Below are 7,484 nucleotides of genomic sequence, written 5' to 3' on the forward strand. Positions count from 1 at the left end.
AAATTGATGTTCAAGACCTCTGGAGAAACTACTAGAGTGCTTTTTCCATATCTATTGAAACATATCACTGCAAGTCTTCATCGTTAGCCTATTCAGGGGTCTTAATGTCGAATGATGACAACTTGAATTTCAAATGAATGGTAACATCATTGTCATCCACATTCAATTTGTCCTTCACTATACAGAAAAGATCATGAAACAATATATCACATGGAACTTGTATGGACGTTGCTCATGAGCTACTCCACTTCCATTCATCGATGGTGTTCGACAAATCTCAATTTTGATGGTAAGAAAAGCAAAAAATTGAAGGAAAATTGACATCGGCAAAAGATAAAGTGCACCACAAAATGAAATACACAATCTAAAACCCTAGACCTTAAAGGGGAGACAAACAGTCTTAAATGATATAAATTGTCATTGAAGTCATTAATGACAAAAATCAATAATTTCTACTTTACCAAAGATAATTTCATAAGTACATTTTTTTTTGTCGAAAATTGACAAAACATAATTTTAACATTTTATGTCTAAAATTGTCCGATGTCATAGAATGACTTATACATTTTTTTTTACATGAGCTGTCCTTGACGCCATTGAACATATTTCATTCATCTTGCTCAATGCATTCATCATAATAAAATTTTACAAAATGTACTACTCCCTCCATTTTCATAAAGATAGACTTCCATTTTCGTGCAAATTAAAAAATATAATTAATATAGTTGAAAATATAAATCTTATATTTTTCATAATACACCCTACATTAAATAATAGTTTATATTTGTTGATAACAAAACATATAAAATAGGAATATATTAGGAAAGAGGAAATTGCATCCCATGGCATTTTCAAAAGTATCACATTTTAAAAATATTTGCAAAAATATCACTTTTGAATCTTTTGATCTTTTTTGCCCTTGAAAAAAATTAAAATACCTTGCATGTCCTTAAATAAATGTGATTCGACAACATGAAAAAATTGTACCAAAAAGTGGACAAACATCACATCCAATTAATTCACATCCAAAATAGAAAACGTCCCTACCTTTCGATGTTTTTGTAGAAAACGTCCCTACCTTTCATTTTTTGGTGGATTACACCCTTACCTTTACATTTTTTTGCGCAAAACGTCCTTCTGTCAACTCTCCGTTAAAATGCTCCGTTAAATCAAAAAGGTTATTAGCACAAAAGGTCCCTACCTTTCAAAGTTATTGTGCAAAACGTCCCTATCTTTTATTTTTTTGCATAATTAGCAGAAAAGGTCCCTACCTTTTAATATTATTGTGCAAAACGTCACTACCTTTCATTTTTAGCATTTTCACCCCTACCTTTCACCTTTCATTGCAAAAATTCTCATCAATTTTTTCAATAAAATGACGATTTTACCCTCCTATTCAAATAAAACAAAAAGAAAAGATGAATTATCAACTGCAACCATAATCCTTAAATTTTTAAAAAATTACAAAAAATCATAAATTCTCAACCACCACCATTGGAAATTTTATTTTGTTTATTTTTCGATTTTGTCAGTATTGAGTGGGTTTAATGTAACATACTTGAATTTCGTTGCAGGTCCGTTGGGATCCCTATTAGTATCGATTAATCCTTCTAGAGATCCATGCTTAAGGTTCGTAATTAGTCTTCGTTATTATTATACTTATATTAGTTTGTGTGCCAAAGTTTGTAGCTTTAGATTGCTCAAATAAGTTGATGTTGAAGTTAAATATGTAAATGGAATATTTGTAGAATTCAGACATTTTGATTTATTAATTTGTTTCATGGAACTTCAATTGATGATTTGATGGGATTGCCAAACAACTAAGAATTACAAAATATAATTCCACATTTCATTGTTGCTGCATGAATGAACTTATGGTTTTGGATATATTAAGCTGCATTGCCTAATTGATTGTCTTGTATATCTTTGCTTCTATTCCGCGTGACTAATATGACTGGATTGTCATCATCACTTAAGTTGTTATTAAGTGGTAATCTAAAATTTTTACCATTCAAGTTTTTCCTACCCTTCCTATCTTGGCACATCACTTTTAATGTCAATTGAACCCTTAGCACCCGTTTGGCACCCATTTTGAAAATGAAAATGGGTGGAATAGTGTTTTTTTTTTTTTTAAATGAATGGTTGAAAAATAAGGAAAAATTTTCGATTTACGTATAATATTATTTTACGAAAGATCGTGTGGTTGAAAATAAGAGAGAAAAAAATAGAATGTAATGTAATGGAATTTAATGGGGGCCAAACGGGGACTAAATCTCGACAATTGTGAATCCCTCTTGTCGGGAAAAAAAAAATATTGGTTTACCTTGAAATTTGATTTATTATACGATAGGTTGATTGGGGGTTCAAGTTTGTTTTCTCCCTCATTGGATTTTGTAAGTTTATTTATTTATTTATTTGTGAGTTGATCTAATTAATCCTCTCTTTTTTTTCTTTTTTCTTTTTTTTAATGGAGGAGGGGGGTTTTCTTATGTATTTTTTCGAGCATTGCTTGTAAGTTATCTTTGCTGTAGGTAAAAGCCGATGTTATGATATCATCGAGTACTTGTGTGTAGTGGAACATTACTGAATACCATTTTGTGTTGTCATTAAGATTGGCATAACCTGAGCTTTTTTGCCTTGAAACACAAATTTAACTTTGAAAGGTAAATGTCAATATCGTTGTGTAAGAAATTGTCAACAGTAACTGTCGCGATAGTTACTTACGGAATTCTCGATAGTTCGATAACAATTTCGAACAGTTTTGTCACATGAGCAATTTGGTTCGACTTATCATGATAGATTGTTATAAAATAAATACACGGTTTCACTTTTTTCTTTACTTATATTGTTGAATATGAGTTCTTTCATACATTTAACTTCAAGTGGATTGGCTTCAATGTATAGCTTTGCTTTGAATTAGCGTGTAAGACATATCATCTAACTATGTTGAAGGATCAGCAAGAAATATTCAAGAAAATGCTTGATAAATAATGTAGCGAGATTAAGAAATATATAGACGAGGTCGAACATAGGTTCAGTGAGATGGCAATTGGTGTGAATGGCAGTGCAACGCTTATCGGACTTTATGCCGGAACGCTTAAGGAATAGATCCGTCCACATGTAATGGTCTAACTATCATGTTTGAAAGAATTGTTGGTAAAAAAAATTTAATACTGCAGAGGACAATAAGGAGGCAGGTGAGTTGCATCCAACCTCGTGGTAGATGAAAATCTAGATAGAGATAATTTAATTAAAACTCTGTTTGGCCCCCATTTTGTGTAAATAAAAATGGGTGGAATAGTATTTTTTTGAAAAATGAGTGGTTGAAAAAGAAGGAAATTTTTTTGATTCACGTGTAATATTATTTTATAAAAGATTGTGTGGTTGAAAATAAGAGAAAGAAAAATGAAATAGAATTAAATGAAAAATTAATGGGGGCCAAATGGAGACTAAATGTTAATATCTCACATTCTCAAAATTACAAGTCCATTTCATTTCTGTCCTATATAAAATTTACAATCATTAATTGTATATTGACATTGCAATCATTGTGTTCACCTATATGTCATAAACATGGAACCACCGGCGCATCCCCAGAAATCCTTCAGGCTCCTTGTGGTACCAACTTCATGGAAACAAATGGTAAGTTCCCGGGCATGGATAACTAAAATTGGATGAGTAAATGTTTTTTCCTCGTCTTTTGTTTAAGTAACGTGAGCCATATCATATTTGTGTAGAGTCATGCGCTTCCATACCGTTGTGGGATTGTCTGAAGGCCACAGGAAGGACCAACGTGGATGTTCCGTAGTGGCTACCGTACCATGCATTGATGATGATGCCATTGCAATGAAGAAGCAGCGCTCGACACATATTCAATTACCTGCAGCATCGATGAGGCCGCCGTAAACTAGGGAGAGTAGGAATAGAATCAAGAAACATTATATTTGTTTGTAACAATGTACATATTAAGCCCTTATTTGAGCCCCATTTTGTTTCCATCAAAATGCATTTTTGAACAGTGATTTAACCCATTTCAATCATATTTTTCAATAAACTAATATTACATGCAAAGTCAAAACTTTTTTTTTTAAATTTTTTAACAACACATTCTCCATCATAACACTATTGCAAAATAAAAAATAAAAAAAAAGGGCTCAAACAACCCTGAAAACAATGCCTTTTTTTATTTTGCCCGACTAGGATATAACGAATTAACTACTTCTTTAATCCTATGGTGGAGTGGAGACTGCAGAGTGATAACTACTTGGTATGTATGGTAATAAGTGTGTTTTTACACACTTATACGACTTGCAAAACATGACTAAATTGGGTTATTATAGTTGGTATGTGGCTTAGTCTATGTAATTTTATTTTGTAGGTTATTTTGATGGATGTTTTGAAATTCAAAAGAAAAGACGTGAAAAGTGACCAAAATGAAGGAAAACGAAAGTTCAAGGACTAAAATTTGAAAAACCAAAAGTTGAACTAAAAGGCGATTCAAGAACGCGAACAATCTGAGTATTAACTCTGGGATAATACGGGATGATTAAAGGAAGAAAAACAAGAAAGGACCAAAATGAAGAAAAATAAAAGTTTTGGGACTAAAATGCAATTATCTAAAAGATGAACCAAAGGAGTAATCGAGGATTTGATTGAGCCAAATACCAATTGGAGGCATTATTGATATATGGAATGAAAAGAATGAAGAAACGAGGTTAAAATTGAAGAGAACAAGTTGCAAGGACCAAAATGACAATTGTTGGAAGTTAGTACTATGTGACCGCATAGTAGTAACTCCCATGCGACCACATGCATGGCTTCAAAGAATTTAAGTGACAAAATTTTTTCATCTATGCGGTTGCATAGACCAAATTCGGGGTCGAATTCTACAGTTTCCTGTTTTTGTTAAAATTCTTGTGGAACTTCGTTTAGACGTGATATATAAACCCTAACATCATGAGATAAAGGGCAGAACATCTAGGGAAGAAGAAGAACTCATGTTGGAGAGGATTTCACGCTGTAATCACGAGAAGAAATGTGAAGATTAAGGAGATTACACGCCAATTCATTCACCGGTGATGTCGTTTCTTACAACTATTATGTATTTTGTTCTTTTCTCCATGTTAGGCTAAATTTTTATGTACTATAAAATTGATGAACTGAGTAATGTGATTTTTTATATTCAAGTCTTTGCAAACTTGACATCGAAACGCGTGCTTGAGTTTTGAGTGATTTATATACAATTAATTGTTTCAATAATTATATGCACGTAATTATATGAACGTGGTGACTTATTTCATGGGTTCAAGAGAAGAGGAATGAGTTTGACATGGAATAAATCATCGTAGGGTCCGATAAAGGATAGAGATATACCTTATGCCTTGCGTGAATCCATAAATGCTCATAAAATCACATGTATTCTCGTATACTTGTACCCATTATAGAGATATAGGCTGGTAAGATATAATAATAGATTCAACTTTGCTCGAAAGAGATTGCTGGATAGAATTAGGAGCATTGATTCTTCAAAATATCGACGTGTTGCCATTTGTGAAATTAGGGTTAAAAATAGATATTGTGTAGGGATTCTTGATCCTAGTGTGGTTCTTATTAATTAATTTAATCAACATTACATTTAATATTCATTTTGCACTCAAATTCACACGAGTCCTTGCATATTTGCTTATTAGGTCAAAATTAGGGTTAAGTTACGTCATCTCAAATCTTGTTCATCTTTCAGTTTCAGTTAAGATCAAGTAGATATAATTAAACTACTCAATCTCTGTGGGACGACATTCGGACTCAAATTTTTCAATTTATTATTTGTTAACGAACCGTAGACTTGTGATGATTTAAAATCAATTTGTGAACATATGGCACTGTTATTTGAATGTAAATGGGCCAATGTTAGCTTTTTTATGTAAATGGGTTAGTGTATGTGTTATTGTTTTTACGTGAGGACATTGCGATGGTTTATTGTTAATGAACTTGTTAGGATATGTAATTGCTCCCAAGTTTATCCAAATTTTAGTTGGTCAGTATTTGCAATATATAAATTTTCTTTTTTTCCTATCGCATATACATATTTTTAGGTAACCGTTTGTAATATCTATTTTGGTACCCATCGTAATGCTCGATCTTTTTTCTTGTAAAATGCACTAACGTCCAACTATCGAGAATTCCAGCAAGTATCTATAGGGGTTGATAGTTTTACAGCTATTAATGATTGATATTTTACGATTTCAACATGTTGTAAAATTGCATTTCTAACTAATCTTAAGCTACAATTGCAATAAGAGTAACATAGTAAACATAAACAATCAAAGTTGTTATTGTCACAAATAAATAGAAATTTAAGACTGATTTTATCTTTCATTGAATGTCACGTGATGGTGTTCATACGGGGCCTAAACGAATGGTCCAGTTGTGACCAGTTTGTTGACATTGACTGCTTTTTTTGCGTCGTACGAAGCTTCTCCATCAATTGTAACACAAGACCTACTACAAAGATATTACTTGGAACTAATAGTAAAGTATTTTTGTTCTTGCATCTCTTTCCTTCATCATCTATATGCATGAAATCTCTCTTGTGCAAAACAATGAATTTCAAATTATTACTCGTACCTGAAAATATGAGATAGTAATGATAAGAATTCGACACAACCATAATATCAATATTTATTAGCATGCAATTGACACCTACAAATAAATTATAACAAATAATATTAAACAAGTGAATATGATAGATGAGCTAGTAAATGTTGGGCTCAACATTTCATCTGTTGAATCTATTGCATTTTACAGACTGTTGTAAAAATACATTCTTATAGTGTTGATTGTGTTCATGAATGCTCAACTATCAAATAACAAAAATTTCATAAATCATTGATCATGCTTTATTAAAATAGGAAATGTCCCACAACATTTTTGGAAAACATTATTGTCATTAAAAAAACATATGTAAATCCAAATGTATTGAATGTTTAATAATTTAAGAAATTGAAAAAGGGGTGAACATGTTGTGTTTAACTTTAGATATGTCAAAATATTTAATACTCATGTATCATGCTAATAATATGATTTAACTGAACTAAATTTAAATTTAAAATAACTGATTATAAAATTCACTTTATTTTAAAAATCATGCTCTCAAACCAACTATAAGAAATAATTAACTTTCGATCTAATATGAATTTAATAAATATTTATTTCTAAAAAATAAATTTATTCACTCACACGATACAAGCCACGGATTAGAATGGTCAGTAAACTTTTCTAATCTCTTCGTCACAACTTGAAATACATTACAAGATAATCAATTTAACCAATACCAAATCAAGAAATCTTTAATATCTAATGATATTATACTTAAACTAAATTTGTCGAAACTTGAATAAAATTTTCAAATTTTTCTTTAATTAATTGGAGCTAATTCCACTTTCTAGTCCCTTTTACTAATAACTAATTAATCAAAATAACCTTCA

The sequence above is a fragment of the Olea europaea genome, chromosome 23, assembly GCF_002742605.1.
Source record: "Olea europaea var. sylvestris chromosome 23, O_europaea_v1, whole genome shotgun sequence".
Lineage (NCBI taxonomy): Eukaryota > Viridiplantae > Streptophyta > Magnoliopsida > Lamiales > Oleaceae > Olea > Olea europaea.